The following is a 19,335-nucleotide window of genomic DNA, read 5'->3' as shown; positions in this document are numbered from 1 at the left end:
AGACCATATAGAAATCTTTTTACAGATAAAAAAGCACTCCACCTATTTAATGCACTTTATAGAATTAAAATTGGATTATTTGGGTGGCCTTAGGAGTGTTGTAAGATTATAAACAATTTTTTGGCTTATAAACAAATACATATACTATTTCGGTACTGTCAATTTTGAAATACATTACTGTTATGTCTAATAGGCAAATTTTTTGCGTGTTTTTGTTCATACGCTGGTATATGTGAGTTCGAATCCCAATACGAATTTTCTTTTTTATTTTTGAAATATTTAAAAACCCCATGTTAATCTTATTAAATATATGTAATATACGCAAAAATGCGAAATTTTAAAATAAAATGAAAATTTACAACATAATCCGAATTGTTGGTTTTTTATTTTTATCTTCCACAAACATTTCTAGAAGTTATACTTCTATACGCGCGTTCGACGTTGGAAATTTGTACGGGAGTGAATCGCCAAAATCATTGCATATGTAAGATATAGCTAAGAGAGAAACAGAAGATATATTTCTCTCTCTTTCTTTCTCGAGAATAAAAATGTTCCTTTTGTAAATATATTTAATATTTAAGAATATTATTATTATTTTTTTATGAATATTATTATCATGATAAATTAAACATATGCTTAAGTAAATTATGTATATTGTCATTTTTAAATACTTATGAATATTGCATTTTAATTTGTATTGTATTATTAAATTGAATTATGTTGCAGTGTATTGTATTGTATTTTTATATTAATAACAAAATAAACAATGAATTTTACTACAGAGTATGTGTAAAATTTTTTTTGCATTCAACTCCTTTCATACATATATGAAAATATACATTTTATAAACGATACACCATATACCTATATATCTAATTCTGTTTCTCTTTCTGCTCTCTTTTACCTATAGCATTACATATGTAATGATTGTGCAGATTGACTCCCATATAAATTTGTAACGGCGAACGCGTGTATAGAAGTATAACTTCTACCGGCAGTCCCACTTGATTGCCACACCCGTTTTCTTATATATAGGTACGCTGTTGAATAATTTTGAGTAGTATTTTTAAAGTGTGGCTCATGAGGCTAATTAATCGGTATTCATCGCAAGATTTACGAATATTTTTTTGGATAAAGGTAAAAAAATAGATTTTAATCATTCTTCTAGACACTCAATTTTTTCGTCATTCAGGATTTTTAGTATATCTACTGGAATTTTATCAGAACTTGGCGCTTTACCTCTATTTGAGTTTTTAATGGCCTCTTTCACCTCTAATATTAAAATTTGTATATTTTCATCAGTTGGTAATGTTTCATTTATTTCTTCCCTATTATCTTTAAATATGTATTGATGGGATGTATTCCTCCCAAGTTTGTTCTTTTCTTCTTCAAATAATTGGAGATCTCCATTGTAGTTTCTTATGACTTGTGGTATTCTCTTCCGTGTATTACCACTAATTTCTTTTAGTTTCTTATGTAGGTTATGTGTGTCGTGTTTCATATTAAAATTTTCTGTCTTTGCAGTTTTCATCCATCCAGCGTTCTTTAGCTTCCTTGATCTGCGTTTCTACTAGTTTCTTCATTTGCTTATATTTTTCTTTATTTGTATTTCTGTATTTTCGTTTTTCTTTTATGAGATTTATAATATCTGATGCCATCCAGTATTTCGCCAGGCTTTGTCCTGCCACGTTCATTTCGTTCCAGGCACTGTTCTTTTTTTGAAGCTTCTGTCAATCCTGGTGTAATTGCTTCATTTATTTGTTGTTGGCCTTTTTCACCCTCAAGCTTTGACAAATCTAGTCTAAATTTTACTTTTTCTCAATTTAATGTTAACGTTGGCAACAAGTAAATTATGGCTGGAGTCTGCATCAGCACTAGGATATGTTTTCACGCTTTTAATGCCATTTCTAAATCTTTTGTTAAGGAGGATATAATCGATTTCGTTTTTTATCAGATTATTTTCGTTGTCTCCTGGAGCACTCCATCTATAGAGTCTCCTTGGTGGTAGTCATATATTATAATAATAAAAATGGTCGGTATTGCGCTTGAATAGTATTTACCAAAAAAAAAATAAGGTTGAAAAAAATTGAATTTCAAAGTACAAAATCGGTATACGTAAAAAAATGTATTTTCTCAGCTTCCAATATAGCAATTTTCTTCTTTTTTTAATCCGATGTCACTGGAATAAAGATACCTAAATAACGCATTACCAAATTCCAAACATGCTTTAGCTTTGTTATAAATAAATAAATTTATTTATAACAAAATAAAACTACATATTTTTTCCTATTTTGTACTCTTTTTTTTTTTTAGAAAAACTTAACAAACATGTACTTTTTACCCTCTCTAAATACAAATATTCTTATTTAAAAGCTGTGTTATTACTTAAACAATCTTTGTTTAGACAAATTATTTTTTTAACAGTTTTTTTATGATACTTTAATAAATGAGTCTGGCTATCAGTCCATCTATGATCAGATTCCAAAAGAGAGGAGATAAAACTCTCCACTGCGGACAGCCTCTAGCTACTTGTGCTGATACTGTATCCCCCAGTAATGTTGTGTATATCACGCTTACCACGCAGTCTATCCATCTGTCGTCTTATAACTTATGCCGTCTATTCCTTTTTCACGGATTACCCTTGCTGTTGATTTGTGTAACCAGATTAAATAAAAAATGAAACCATTCTTCTGTAACTACAGCTTACACTTAAAATTACGTCAAATAATAATCAAATACTATATTTGGTTAGTGTTGTTACATGACAGTGAGATTTGGACACTGAAAGTGGCGCGAAAGAATCGCTTAGAGGCGTTTGAGATTGCATAGACGGATGTTGCAATAACTCTGGACAGCGATGCACACAAACGAAGCTGTATTAAATAGAACAAATGCCGTTCGTGAGTTATTAAAAACTAATAACATAAGAAAATTTTCATATCTAGAGCATGCTTTTAGAGGAGACCGGTACAGAATCCTTCAACTTATAATGAAAGGTAAAATCGAGGGCCACAAAGGAATTGAAAGGAAACACATGTCATGGCTCAAGAACATTTTTGATTGACAGGAATATGCAGTGCCAAACAACTATTTCGGTTAGCTGAAGACCATGAAAAACTCGTTAATGTAGTTGCCAATGTTAGGGGGACCTGGGATCTAATATAGCACCGAAAGGAGAACAAGATTGCTTCGTAGAAGGTGTCATCAAATGTTCCCTCTTTATCTACAAATGCACCCAACATTACCTCTAATTCTTACAGAACATACTCCACACTCTGAACAAGATGGTGCAATGCCGTTCTTCTAGAGAGTCCTGCTCGATACGCAACATCGGACTTTCAACCAATACACCATAGACCGTAATATGTCTATCGAGTAGTTTTTCGAAAGTCTTCAGTACGAATGACAGAATGACATCACAATTATCGGCTTCAGGGACGTTCTGTAGAAGTATTGGATAAATCACATTCGGACCTCCAAAAGTATGTTGATTTACACGATATTGAAGAAGATTGTATGTCTTTCTCTTTTCAGTATACTTACCTCAGCTGTACCAGTTGCATCTAAATCTACAACTGTTATATAGTTAATCTTCTTCTTCTAAAGGTGCCTATGTTCTAGAGATGTTGGCGACCATATTCTTCTTCTTCTTCTTCCTTTTTATAAGCAATTCTGCTTGTTCATTGGCGGATTAATACCTTTATGGAAGGTTGTCACTCCATCTTTTGCGAGGTCGTCCGATACTTCTTCTGCCGATTGGTGACTTATTTCTTGAAATTTTGACGACACGGGTCTCCTCCATTCTGCTTATGTGGTTATTCCATTCTTTTTTCTATTTTGAGTCCATTCATTTATACACTGTACGTTACATTTTCTTTTAATATCTTCACTTCTCTTTCGATCTCTCAGCGTATTTCCTGTAATTTTTCTTAGTACTCTCATCTCTGCCGTTTTCAGTAGCCTTTGTGTTGTCGCTGTATCGGGTCTTGTTTCTGAGGCATATGTCATTATTGGTGTTACACTGGTTTTATAAATTCTTGACTTCATCTCAGTGTTAATGTGTGTTTCGCCATATAGTGTTATTAAGGCATCCTGCCAGTCTATTTGCTTTTTGTACTTGATCTCTAACTTCTTTGTCCAAGTCTCCACAGCTAGACAGTATAATTACCAGGTATTTTATTTCCATTACTTGTTCAATACTGATGCCATTAATTTATATTTTACATCTGGTTGGTTCTTTGCTGACTACTATCGTTTTAGTTTTCTGAGATGAGATTGTCATATTAAATTCTTTTGCTCTTATGTTAAATCTGTGGACCAGTCTTTGCAGACTATCTTCATCTTGGGCTATCAATATTGCGTCGTCTGCGTAACAGAGTATTTTTATTTTTTTGTTTCCCCTTCTGTATCCTCTTCCTTTGTTAACGCTTTTGATGATTTCATCCATGATCAAATTGAAGAGCATGGGAATCAATAAATCCCCTTGTTTTATTCCGCTGCTTATTTCTATAACAAAAAGAGGTTAGTCTTTGTATGTGGGTATATTTTATTTTATAAAAACCCTTAAAAGGGCAACATTAAAAGCACGAGCTTTTAATGTTGCCCTTTTAAGGGTTTTTATAAAATAAAATATACCCACATACAAAGACTAACCTCTTTTTGTTATACGTGGTATACAGCCAGCTGCAGGAATTATTTTTCTTGTGGATTTTATTTCTATAAGTCCTGTAAGTTGTTCATCTATTCTGAATTCCATTTTCTTGTCCTGTTAGATGTTTTTGATGGTTTTTATAATATTTAGGGGAACTTCTCTTGGCTGTATTGACTGTATTCACCACGCAGCCCAAGAAGCTCTAAGCGAAGAAACCAGAACAGTCCACAGATCAGCGGGAAAAATCACTTGGAATACACAGCTTGAAGAGCAAAGAAATAAGAAACAGGAAGCGTACAAAAGATGGCTGAACACTAAGAATCTTGAAGATAAAGAAATATACAAAGAATAGCAAAGAATATTTAAAGATGTGACCAGGAACAACAAAAATTAAACATGGGATGCAAAATGTAAAGAAGTTGACTGTTACATCGGAGGAGCGCGATCATCAGCGGCATGGAAATTAATAAAAACCCTGAAAACCGACACATCAAATAAAAGTCGAATACAGCCCATCCAGATAGATACATGGAAAGAGAATTACGCAAGGGAACTGAATGAAGACAGAGATATTTATAATACTGACTCACCTCAACGAATACGAGTACAAGGTGAATATGTAAACATGGAAGAAGAACAAATACAACAAGCGCTTAAATCGATGAAGAATAACAAAGCATCCGGGCCGGAGAACACCAAAACTAATAAGCTATCTTAAAGTGCTATTCACAAGATACTTAAATTCGGAAGAAATCCCGAATAGTTGGAAAGAAGCATGGATTACATTACAATTCACAAAAAAGGTCCAAAAGATATTTGCGGAAACTACAGATGTATCTCTGTCACCAGTACCTTTAGCAGGCTGTTTGGTAAAATCTTAAAAAACATGATTGAGAAAGAATACGAACCTCATGAAATTGAACAGCAAGCAGGATTTAGAGCTGGAAGATCTTGCGTAGACCACATATTTACCTTAACACAACTGAATGAAAAAGAAGTTGCAAGAAACCAGGAAATACATCTTTTATTTGTGGATCTCACAAAAGCATATGACACGATTCCTGTGAGAAAGCTGTGGCAGTCTCTTGAACGATCTTCATTAAATAGCACGATCATCGCCGCAGTCAAACAATTATACAATAAAGCATCATCAAAAATCAAACTAAACAATACCTTATCAGAAGAATTTCCAGAAACAAAGGGCTTACGACAAGGATGCTGCCTCTCTCCAATACTATTTAAGATATATTTAAATGAAGCACTAAAACACTGGAGAAGATCATGTTTAGGAATGGGGATCCAACTTGACGACGATACAACATTATACACTCTACATTTTGCGGACGACCAAGTAGTAGTGGCAGCAGACAAGGAAGATTTAGAATTCATGACGAGACGGTTGTTTAAAACATATGAAGAATGGGGCCTCTCTGTAAATAGAAACAAAACGCAATACTTATGCATCGGGAATGAAGTAGAAGATCTAATGGTCAACGAACATGAAACAATCAAGAACTGTGAGGAATATATATATTTGGGAACAACAATCAACAAGAGTGGGCGCACCGAAAAAGAGATAGAGCAAAGAATCGTGAAAGGAAAAAGGGTGATAGGATGCCTAAACCCGATGCTATGGTCAAAAGAACTATCAAATCAAAGAAAGCATCTCCTCTTTATCTCCATTTTTCAAAGTATAGTGCTCTATGGATGCGAAACATGGCAAATTACTAAATCCCTTGAGCGACGCCTACTTGCATTGGAAATGGACTTCTGGAGAAGATCAGCTAGAAAATCAAGGCTTGATAGAATACAAAATGACCATATCAGAAATATAATGGGAGTCAAGTCAACCATCATTGGCGAAATTCAAAGGAGACAACTGATCTGGTATTGTCATGTGAAAAGAATGGACGACGACAGGCTGCCAAACCAAATTTTAAAATGGACGCCAAGGGAAAGAAGGAAGAGAGGAAGGCCAAAACAATCCTGGCTGGGCGGCATTCAGAAGGCAATGTCGGAAAGAAACCTTCACCCTGGCGAATGGAATGACCGACGTAGCTGGAAACTGGGAACCGGAAGGCGGAGAACGCTATAAAAAAAAACAGGGAAAAAAAAAATTCTCTTGGCGACCATATTAACCCATCTTTTTATATTCACAGCAGATCGAAATAGATCACTTGACATTAGATCAGTCAATTTCTTACGATTTTCTAGCCAGGATGTACGTCTACGTCAAAGGCCTCTCTTGGCCTCAATCTTGCCTAGTAGAATCAACTGTAGAAGTCTGTATTTATTATTACGCATAATGTGGCCTAAGTATGCCAATTTTCTGTTCTTTATGGTGTAGATACAGTTAATATATAGAATATATTCGTTGAAAGCGTTCAATATTTTTCCTGCTCTTGTTATTCCTGACCCTGCTTTCCACTGGGACTAGTAACCACAACGTTGCTCAAGTTTCCAGGAATTACCGGCTCATAGGCGAACGGCGGAACTAAGTAGGAGAAACTAAGTGACACTAGCAAGACACGATGTCTTATTTTGTGTAACTCCCGTGCGCCGTTGTAAATACAGAATCTATATTATTGTTTAGCACAATGTATATGTCTATTTTTAATACTCTGGCTAATAAATCTTTGTTTTTCAGCTGCTTGTTTTGACTTTATGTTTGATATGTGCTATATCAAGCGATGAACTTGAGGAAAATCCTGAAGAACTCGAGAAGTTTCTTGACAACGATTTTACCCGTCAGGCTGCCGCAACTAACCTATTTTATAATATATATGTGAAAATGATGCGACAACTGATTAAATCAAAGAAGACTGGAAGTAAAGAGATTCAATAGTTCCAAAATTTTACCATTTTATTTCGCCCATAGCAATTATTATAGTTTACTAATAATAAATGTTAATAACATAAATATAAATATTATATTATTTTATGCAACTTTGTTTTATTTCGTTGTCTGGAACCATTGATTCAAATCAACATCGGTCTCATCATCAGTCAGCCCTGATTTGTCCAGTGTTGAACATAGGTGTTTTCCAGATATTTCCATCTATTTCTGTTCTACGCCTGTGCTTCCAGTTGGCCACAATTCATTTGGGGTCATCAGTCCATTGCGTTGGAGGTATTACTCCGCTGGTCTGCCCGTAGTCTCGGGCAATTTTTTTGTCCACCTGTCGTCTCTCATTCTTGTAATATGTCACGGCCATCTCCATTTTTGCCTTGTAATACGTTTGATAATGTCTTCCACTCCGGTTCGTCTAGGAACTTTCCCGTTTCTTAGTCTATTTCTTAAGCTTATTCCAGTTATTAAGAGCATTGATCTCTCTATTTTTCGTTGTGTCCTCAATTTTTCCGCTGATCTTTTTGTGAGAATTAAGGTTTCTGCACCGTATGTGAGGTCTCGTGTTTGGTTGTCTCGCTTTAATCGTATTTGATTGCCCAAATACACAATGTCTATGGACGATTTCTAGATTTCTATTAGTTGCTTGGTAATAAATTAGTCATTTTTGGTTTTCCCATGATTTATCTTTAAATAAACCCTCGGTGTTAATTCCTGTAGTTGTTGTAGCATAACTCTGGCTTTCCCTAAGTCGTCTGTTATGAGAACACTATCATCGGCATATCGGAAACTATTTAGTTTCTTTCCATCGATGTTAATACCCTTTGAGTCCACTCTAATCCTTTAAATGCGAAATCCATCTTCTTCTTCTTCTTCTAGTGCTGACTACACTAATGAAGTTTGTCTATAACCATTGCAAATTCGTTTGTTCTGCTTTTCTTAAAAGCGTCTGAGTGTTTAAACCGGTCCAGTCGCGAATGTTTTTCAGCCAGGATATTTGTCCCATTTTCCAGGACCCTACTCTTCGTAATTAGCTGCACCAACTCGTACTTCTCATTTCTAAGTATGTACCCCAAATATGCTGTCTTTCTTCTTTTAATGGTGGGCAAAAGTTCTCTGTCTCTTCCCATTCTGCACAACACCATTTCGTTCGTAATATAATCGGTCCATGGTAGCTTCCAGCTTTATCATCAAGTCAACAATACCAGTATAACCTTTAACATCATAAAGTAGAATAGAGTGGATATAACAATTTACCATACGATATCGGATTTGCCGATTGAGACTTTGGTTACTTATGACATTTCCTCATCTTCAAAAAGGCTGCTCTTGATTGCTCCATTCTTAATCGAATTTCTGATTTAGGATTTAGATCTTTAGTAATGCAGCCTCCTAAGTACTTCATTTTGTCCACTTGTTCAATATCTTCATATTGTGTTTAGTAGCAAGTCTTTCCCACTTTCCGCGATAATGACTGTATCTTCGGCATAACAAATGTTATTTATATTTTCACCATTCATCTTGATCCTTTCTGTGCAATTTTCAAGTTCTTGTGGAAGTATTGGGAGTATATATTAAATAGTAATGGTGAAAGTACACAGCCTTGTCTCACACCTCTACTCAGCTATTGCGCATCCGTACTATTTCCATCTAATGTAACCACAGCCTGTTGGTTCCAACAGAGATTTCTCACTATGTCATTATCATTTTTATTGAATCCTTTTCGCTACTCCATATTTGTTATGAATCATTTTGGCCACAAAGTATCTCGCTGTTGCAGCCCTCTGTCAATTTTTATATTTTGAGCCATTCAATGAAGGTTTACAGCTGTTGCATTTTCTTATATATTTCTAATAATAGAAATGAATGACAGACTTATTCACAATCTATTTAGTTAGTAAGTGACGACCGGTTTCGACCACTACAGTTTTCATCAGGTCACCGGTTAATTACTACTAATTTAACCAAACCTTACATCAGGTATAGTACAAAAGTTGCCAATATTATTTATGTTAGTTAAAATTGAGGGTGAGAGTGGTTTTTTATTGAATGTGAAGGTGATATTAGTATAAAGATAAATCTACTACTACTACTATCGGTTCACAGCGTTCCCGACGCCTTCCGACTCCTAACCGCCATTCTTCTCTATTTAACCATAGGCCTGGAGGGATTTCTCTTTCCTCTAGTTATTTTTCAATTCCCTCTCTCCAGCTTCTTCTCGGACTTCCTCTCTTTCTTCTTCCTTGTGGTATCCACGTAAAAATCTGTTTCGGAATCCTGTCATCTGACATTCTCTGTACATGGCCGTACCATATTAACTGTTTTGTTTTTATGTCATCAACTATTGTATGCTTGACTCCCATCATTTCTCGTATTCTCTCATTTGGTATCCGATCTCTTCTTGATTTGCCTGCTGCTCTTCTCCAGAAGTACATTTCTGTTGCTATTAACAGTTTCTCTGTTCTTTGTTTCATTGGCCAAATGAGTTGTTTGTTGGCTTTAGATATTGTTTGGTCCCACAGAATGCCGTTCATCATGGATATGGCTTTTCTACCCTGTATGTTTCTGTCTTTTATAGCAGCATCGGGTGTTCCATCTTGAGTTATCTTTATACCCAGGTACTTGTATTCATTACAGTGTCTAATTTCTACCCCATCGTCTAATATAATGGACTGCTTTGTCCCTCCAATACACATGGTTTCAGTTTTCTTAATGTTGACTTCGAGACCCCATAAAGATAAATCAGCAGTACTTAAATTCCGGTACAAGATCTATTGTTAAGATGGCGTGTTTCAAATGCCCATTTTTGCTATTTATATTTTATCTGAATTTTAACTATCTGAATTTTAACAAATATAAATAATATTGATGAATATATAATCATTAGATTCAGATATAATCAGTGGATCAAATCCACTGGTAACTCTAACATCTTAACATATAAGATCTAATAATGTAAAATAAATGTAAACTAATAACTTTTAATGGTTTTTACCCAGATAATTACTGGCTCTAAACATGTACACCTAGACACACGATGGAATATGGATTCCGAAAACGTTTTGTCGTTTTGATACAGCCCGATTTTTTTTTAATATATACCTTTTATAAAGGATTTTAATAACATTTTTTCTACTAAAGTTTTTAGGCACTGTGTTTTGTATAAAACTTAAGAGGTCGCTGGTTAAATGATATTAGATAAATAATAATGAAGAAAAAATGCAATATTTTGTTTGTAAATAAATTAGCGAAAAATAGCAAATACAACTGTCAGTAAATTACGAAATTAACTAGCCATACTCATTATTGTTGTTTGTACAAAGAATATAGACTTACCTTTTGAAATATTGCGGTTTTGTAGCCAGTGGAATATCATTGATGCCACGTCGGGACGCCCGGGAACGCCGAGGCTCGATGGCACGAGAGCCAAAAAACTCGGTGCGTTTCGTTCGTTGTCTTGGGATGAAGTGTCGTCTTGAGATAGTCAGAAACCATTCTCTGACCACGCTTCGAGGTGGTCGGTAGCAAGAGGGTATACCTATAAATCACTCTATTGTATTGCGATTTTGTGTGGCGATAATTTAAGTTAATTGTGACCGTAATACGAAACCGTACACTTGTGTGTATTGGCGACACAAAAATAACAAAAGAAGTCAAATTCTCGGTACTTAAAACATAATAAATAAGATAGCCAGTTTAACAATTTTACGAAATAACAGGAAGCAATATATTTTAACAAAGTCGATAGAATACAGGATTGAATTAGATCACATTATAGTACACGAAAAGAAAAATATTAAATGTAAAAATATGAAAAGAAATATTACATACTTTCCCAAACACACTGCATATAAAGTTTGTTCCGTGGCCCGATCGAAACCGTGCTTGTTCTTCTGAGTGACAAAAATCGCGTTGTACTTGCAATCTGTTAGCCAGTATTCAAGTAAAGAGTGCTTTAGTAAGCTAATGGGCCTATAGTTTTCACGATCTAATTTGTCTCCTTTGGACCTCACATATTTTTATTAACCACCAAAACTAAATTTTGGAGCTCCACTGATTGGTTTTTTTACATAAAACTACCTTGGATAACTTGTACATCCTGATTAATTCTTTTTCTCTCTCTCTCTCTCTCTCTCTCTCTCTGTTCAATGAAAATACAGTAGACTCCCTCTATAACGAGAACTGAAATGACAGACTAATTACCTCGTTATAAGCCGATCTCGTTATATTAGACAATCATAATACTGACATACATATGAATCTGTAATTTTCTAAACCATTAACTTCCTATAGTGAAGCCATTCGGAGCAATATAAGATGTTAATAAATCTTGTTTGAATGGCGTTTTTGAAAAAAAGTTATTTACTTTTATTGTCAATGAAATATATTAAAACATAAAAGAGTTGATTAAAATAAAAAGCTGTATTTATATTTTTTTCCAACTACATAATGTATAAATCGTATTTTCAAGGATAACAAACTATTGCTTCTGCAATTTTAAGAACTGTTATTTTTAACTGCTTTAAATGGTCCAGTATTATTCTATCATATATTTTCTAAAGATGTGAAACAGTTGTATTTATTCATTGTAAAGACGTTTATTGCGGGCTACAGTTAAGTTTATTGAGGGGCTGTTTGAAAAGGTATTTATTTATAGCCACGACCGGACTAAAAACGTAAAAAACACGTTTTTGGATCTTATTTTCTCTCGTTATAACCAAATTTGTTTCGCTATAGACAGTTATAGTTCAATAGAAATTTCACGGGACATCTAATGTATCTCGTTATAAGCGAAATCTCGTAATAACCGTGTTCGTTATAGAGGGAGTATACTGTATTACCATATTGTCATTGAACAAAGTTAGTTGATCACCCCCAGACAGCAGCCTAGCATAATTGAGCTTATTAGCCTGGCATAATCGGCATCATTTAAGTAATCATTTTGGAGACCTGACGATGAACAGCAAAGTTTAACATTCGGAACCGATCGTCCAAAGTACAATTAACTAATCGCGCGTAAGTCTTACATTTATTTCTTTGTTCTTATTGAAGTGGACTCACACTCATATTTTAACAAAATAATAAAAAAAAGTAAACTGCATAAAAGTTTTTAATCGGAAATGACTAATGCGTCAGATCTTTTTCTAAAATATTACTGGTTGCATAACTATAAGCAGGTGTAATCATTATAGAGACTATTAAATGTAACCACTTTTAATACGCAAAAATTGTATCGCTAAAATAAATAAATAGATACTATTTTATTTAATAAATTACATATTAATCTTGGTTAATAATATTTATTTATTAAATTGTATATTTTAGTTTTGCCATCTATATAAAATATCACTCTGTTTAAAGTCTACTTTATTCATGTGACATCTAGGGAGAGATGTCTACACTTCAAAATGAATTAAGGTACTTCTGTATAGATGTCCATAGTGACAGAATAAATTTGGGAAAGTAAATATTCTGTAAAATAAAATTAGAATATAAATAATAATTATTACTATATAAATAATAATAAACACAACACTATTATAATATTTGTTTATTCAAATTATTTCATTTTAACTTATTACATTATTTAGAAAGTGTTCTAAAATTTGAAATAAACTGAAACTGAATAAACTAAAACACACAAAAATGGCAGTTAAATTTTTTTCGAACGTGTTAACCTAATTTTACTTCTTCTTATTCTTTTTTCGGTCTATGTCCTAGACAATTTACCCAGTTTATTTCGAGGATACACATTTTTTGTCTTGCTTCAGCAATCAGTTTCTAACTACACTTATATTCTTCCGTTGTTTGTTTTGGGTTATTTTACATGTATACTTTTGCTGGTATTTTTTTATATATTCTTCACAGGCTAAAATTTTAGTAAGACAACACAACAAAGGTATAAACTTTTGTCACTCGGGGATAGCCTACAAGCTTTGCACACAACGAAATTTGATAAAAATCCAATGGTCTACAGTTTTTTCGATTTTCCGGCAAAACGGTGCATAATTTCTAGCCACATGTTAATTTTTTGTTAAACAGCAAGTCACCCTTAATCGAAATAATTCAAATTTCAAACAAAAAAAATTCACTTTTAATTTTCACGAAATTTTCAGCAAATACAGACATAAAAGTGAAAATTTTTCTCACGAACCGTTAGATCTAGGAAAATTCTGAGTATGGCAGAAGAACGAGCGGCCAATTTTATGTAAGAAACGTCCATCGCTTGACTCTCGGACCAAAATTGACGCCAACATAGCCGATTAACGAAATTTGATAAAAATCCAATGGTCTACAGTTTTTTCGATTTTCCGGCAAAACGGTGCATAATTTTTGGCCACGTGTTTAGCTTTTTTTAATCAGCAAGTCACCCTTAATCGAAATAATTCAAATATTAAACAAAATATACACTTTTAATTTTCACGAAATTTTCAGCAAATACAGACATCCATGTGGAAATTGTTCTCACGAACCGTTAGATGTAGGAAAATTCCGAGAATGGCAGAAGAACGAGCAACCAATTTTATGTAAGAAATGTCCATTCACTTGACTCTCGGACCAAAATTGACGCCAACATAGCCGATTAACGAAATTTGATAAAAATCCAATGGTCTGCAGTTATTTCGATTTTCCGGCAAAACGGTGCATAATTTCTAGCCAGATGTTATTTTTTTTTAATCAGCAAGTCACCCTTAATCGAAATAATTCAAATTTCAAACAAAATATACACTTTTAGTTTTCTCGAAATTTTCAGCGAATACATACCTCCAAGTGGAAATTTTTTTTACAAACAGTTAGATGTAGGAAAATTCTGAGTATGGCAGAAGAACGGGCGGCCAATTTTATGTAGGAAATGTCCTTTCGCTTGCCTCTCGGAACAAAATTGACGCCAATATAGCCGATTAACGAAATTTAATAAAAATCCAATGGTCTACAATTTTTTCGATTTTCCGGCAAAACGGTGAATAATTTTTAGCCACATGTTTATTGTTTTTTAACAGCAATTCACGCTTAATCGAAATAATTTAAATTTCAAACAAAATATACACTTTTAGTTTTCTCGAAATTTTCAGCGAATACATACCTCCAAGTGGAAATTTTTTTTACAAACAGTTAGATGTAGGAAAATTCTGAGTATGGCAGAAGAACGGGCGGCCAATTTTATGTAGGAAATGTCCTTTCGCTTGCCTCTCGGAACAAAATTGACGCCAATATAGCCGTTTAACGAAATTTAATACAAATCCAATGGTCTACAATTTTTTCGATTTTCCGGCAAAACGGTGAATAATTTTTAGCCACATGTTTATTGTTTTTTAACAGCAATTCACGCTTAATCGAAATAATTTAAATTTCAAACAAAATATTCACTTTTAATTTTCACGAAATTTTCAGCAAATACAGACATATAAGTGGAAATTTTTCTCACGAACCGTTAGATGTAGGAAAATTTTGAGTATGGCAGAAGAACGAGCGGCCAATTTTATGTAAGAAATGTCCATCTCTTGACTCTCGGACCAAAATTGAGGCCAATATAGCCGATTAACCAAATTTGATAAAAATCCAAGGGTACCCCCTTGGAAAATTTTTGTCAAATTTTACAAAAAAAAATTTGTTTATTGTTTTGGTACATGCACTTGATCCAGCTTATTTAAAACTTGTGTTTTTTCAGCGAATTTTCTGCGAATACATACCTCCAAGTGGAAATTACTTTCACAAACAGTTAGATGTAGGAAAATTCCGAGTATGGCAGAAGAACGAGCGGCCAATTTTATGTCGGAAATGTTTATTCGCTTGACTCTCGGACCAAAATTGACGACAACATAAACGAAATTTGATTTCATATATAAAATAAAATATGGATAAAAATCCAATGGTCTACAGTTTTTTCGATTTTCCGGCAAAACAGTGCATAATTTCTAGACACGTTTCTTTTTTTTAACAGCAAGTCACCCTTAATCGAAATAATTCAAATTTCAAACAAAATATTCACTTTTAATTTTCACGTAATTTTCAGCACAGACATACAAGTGGAAAGTTTTTTCACGAACCGTTAGATGTCGGAAAATTCTGAGCATGGCAAAAGAACGAGCGGCCAATTTTATGTCAGAAATGTCCATTCGCTTGAGTCTCGGACCAAAATTGACGCCAACATAGCCGATTAACGAAATTTGATAAAAATCCAATGGTCTACAGTTTTTTCAATTTTCCGGCAAAACGGTGCATAATTACCAGCTACATGTTTATGTTTTTTTAACAGCAAGTCACCCTTAATCGAAATAATTCAAATTTCAAGCAAAATATTCACTTTTAATTTTCACGAAATTTTCAGCAAATACAGATATCCAAGTGGAAATTTTTCTCACGAACTGTTAGATGTAGGAAAATTCCGAGTATGGCCGGAGAACTAACGGCCAATTTTATGTAAGAAATGTCCATTCGCTTGACTCTTGGATCAAAATTAACGCCAACATAGCCAATAAACGAAATTTTATAAAAATTAAATGGTCTACAGTTTTTTCAATTTTCCGGCAAAACCGTGCATAATTACCGGCTACATGATTATGTTTTTTAAAAAGCAAGTCATTCTTAATCAAAAAAATTCAAATTTCAAACAAAATATTTACTTTTAATTTTCACGAAATTTTCAGCAAATACAGACATCCAAGTGGAAAATTTTCTCACGAACTGTTAGATGTAGGAAAGTTCCGAGTATGGCAGGAGAACTAACGGCCAATTTTGTGTAAGAAATGTCCATTTGCTTGACTCTCGGGCCAAAATTGACGCCAACATAGCCGATTAACGAAATTTCATAAAAAATCAATGGTCTACAGTTTTTTCGATTTTCCGGCAAAACGGTGCATAATTTTTTCCCACGTGTTAAGATTTTTTTAATCAGCAAGTTACCCTTAATCCAAATAATTCAAGTTTCAAACAAAACATGCACTTTTAATTTTCACGAAATTTTTAGCAAATACAGACATTCAAGCGGAAATTTTTCTCACGAACCGTTAGATGTAGGAAAATTTCGAGTACGGCAGAAGAACGAGCTGCCAATTTTATGTAGGAAATGTCCATTCGCTTTACTCTCGGACCAAAATTGACGTCAACATAGCCGATTAACGAAATTTGATAAAAATCCAAGGGTACCCCCTTGGAAAATTTTTGCCAAATTTTACAAAAAAAAAAAATTTTGTTTAATGTTTTGGTACATGCACTTGGTCCAGCTGATTCCAAACATGTGTTTTTTTCTGATCTTTTATCCCTAGTTTGCCGGAAAAGAGGAAAAATCGAAATAAAAAATCTACAGCTTTTTCGATTTTCCGCCAAAACGGTGCATAACATTTAGCCACATATTTAGATTTTTTTAATCAGCAAGTCACTCTTAATCGAAATAATTCAAATTTTAAACAAATTATACACTTTAAATTTTCACGAAATTTTCAGCAGAGACATCCAAGTGGAAATTTTTCTCACGTACTGTTAGATGTAGGAAAATTCCGAGTATGGCAGAAGAACTAACGGCCAATTTTATGTAAGAAATGTCCATTCGCTTGACTCTCGGACCAAAATTGACGCCAACATAGCCAATAAACGAAATTTTATAAAAATTAAATGGTCTACAGTTTTTTCGATTTTCCGGCAAAACGGTGCATAATTTCTAGCCACGTGTTTAGATTTTTTTAATCAGCAAGTCACCCTTAATCGAAATAATTCAAATTTCAAACAAAATATTCACTTTTAATTTTCACGAAATTTTCAGCGAATACAGACATACAAGTGGAAATTTTTCTCACGAACCGTTAGATGTAGGAAAATTCTGAGTATGGCAGACGAACGAGCGGCCAATTTTATATAAGAAATGTCCATTTGCTTGACTCTCGGACCAAAATTGACGCCAACATAGCTGATTAACGAAATTTGATAAAAATCCAATGGTCTACAGTTTTTTCAATTTTCCGGCAAAACGGTGCATAATTACCAGCCACATGTTTATGTTTTTTTTAAAAGCAAGTCACCCTTAATCGAGAGAATTCAAATTACAAACAAAATATTCACTTTTAATTTTCACGATATTTTCAGCAAATAACGTATGGTCCTAAAGTTTTGGGAAAAAATTCACCTGGTCTGATTGAGAAGCAAAATGCATTTAACAAAGAAGGCCATGGCATTGAAATGTCATCAGTTATTAACATTTAATAAACAAAGCAGAATATTTTGGTTTGTGCTCTGCAAAATGTCTTATAAAATTGATATTCGTCGAGGTGTTTATAATATGGTTGGGCGAATGTCGAAACGAGATATTGTTAATATTTATCGAGATTAAAACATAAGCAAATCGACAATTTATCGCACAATCAGGAGAATGTGAAGAAGGGATACCATGTGTTAACTTGCGTAAAAGTGGCTGACCGCGGATTTTGAACCATATAAGAGAGGCAAGACTGATTGAAGCAGCTAAGAACAAAATTGGGGTCTCACAGCGAAAACTGGATAGAAGATTTCATGTTGGAAAGACTACAGTATACAGGACCCTATCGAGTAACAATATTATCTTCCGGAAAAGAAGGAGAGCTCCAAAATACACAAAGAATCAATTAGAGAGATTCCGAGATGTTGCCGCGCGTTAAGGCGAGTGCATTTCGTCAACAAGTTGATCGTGATGGACGATGAAAAATATTTTACTTTGTCCAACTCTGAGATGAAGGGTAACGATGGGTTTTACACGAACGATTACGAAAATGTACCTGATGAAATAAAATTCAAAAGTAAGAAAAAATTTGAGGACAAAATTTTGGTGTGTGCAATTTCTGAGGCTGGCTTTGGCTTTATCTCACAGCCCTACATTGGTGTTGTTCGAGGCGAAGCCTTAAACGCAAATATTTATATTCAAAGATGTCTCTCTAAATTGGTTCAGTTTGTGAACACATATCATGCAAATGATCAAATAGTCTTTTGCCAGATCTTGCTTCATGTCATTAGGCGAGGATCACAAGGGTCTAGTACGAAACTAACATTATTACCTTTGTACCGAAAGCAGACAATCCCCCCAACCTACCTCAGGCTCGTCCAATTGAAGAGTTCTGGGCAATATTAAGTCGGAAAGTCTATAATAACGGATGGGAAGCTCAAAATCAGGAACAGTTAAGACGCCGCATATATACAAAAATTAGAGAAATTGACGCCGAGGTCGTCCAAAGGATGATGCAACGTGTCAGGGGAATTATTAGGCAAATCGAAAATAATGGTCCCTTGTCTGTCATTTGAATTTTGATTTATAATAAGGATAGTTAAGTTAAATTGTTGAATAATTTAATAAAATATAAGATTATTGTGGTCAGAGTTCTATGCTTTTGAAATTTTTCCCAAAACTTTAGGACCATACGTTACAGACATCCCAGTGGAAATTTTTCTCACGAACTGGTAGATGTAGGAAAATTCCGAGTATGGCAGGAGAACTAACGGCCAAATTTATATAAGAAATGTCCATTTGCTTGACTCTCGGACCAAAATTGACGCCAACATAGCCGATTAACGAAATTTCATAAAAAACCAATGGTCTACAGTTTTTTCGATTTTTCGGCAAAACGGTGCATAATTTTTTTCCCACGTGTTTAGATTTTTTTATTCAGCAAGTTACCCTTAATCCAATTAATTCAAATTTCAAACAAAATATGCACTTTTAATTTTCACGAAATTTTTAGCAAATACAGACATCCAAGTGGAAATTTTTCTCACGAACCGTTAGATGTTGGAAAATTTCGAGTATGGCAAAAGAACAAGCTGCCAATTTTATGTAGGAAATCTCCATTCGCTTTACTCTCGGACCAAAATTGAC

General features: G+C 34.0%; 1 protein-coding gene across 1 annotated transcript in view; it reads right to left on the bottom strand.

Moving 5' to 3' along the window:
* LOC140449804 (uncharacterized) overlaps positions 1–10,969 on the bottom strand; it is a 33,261-nt gene extending 22,292 nt beyond the window's left edge. The window contains exon 1 of the transcript XR_011951891.1: positions 10,836–10,969. The gene's annotated coding sequence lies outside the window, so the exon portion shown is untranslated. The remainder of the gene's footprint in view (positions 1–10,835) is intronic.
* Positions 10,970–19,335: the final 8,366 nt, after the last annotated feature.

Source organism: Diabrotica undecimpunctata, chromosome 9 (assembly GCF_040954645.1).
Source record: "Diabrotica undecimpunctata isolate CICGRU chromosome 9, icDiaUnde3, whole genome shotgun sequence".
Taxonomy (NCBI): Eukaryota; Metazoa; Arthropoda; class Insecta; order Coleoptera; family Chrysomelidae; genus Diabrotica; species Diabrotica undecimpunctata.
This window is presented reverse-complemented; position numbering and strand designations above follow the sequence as displayed.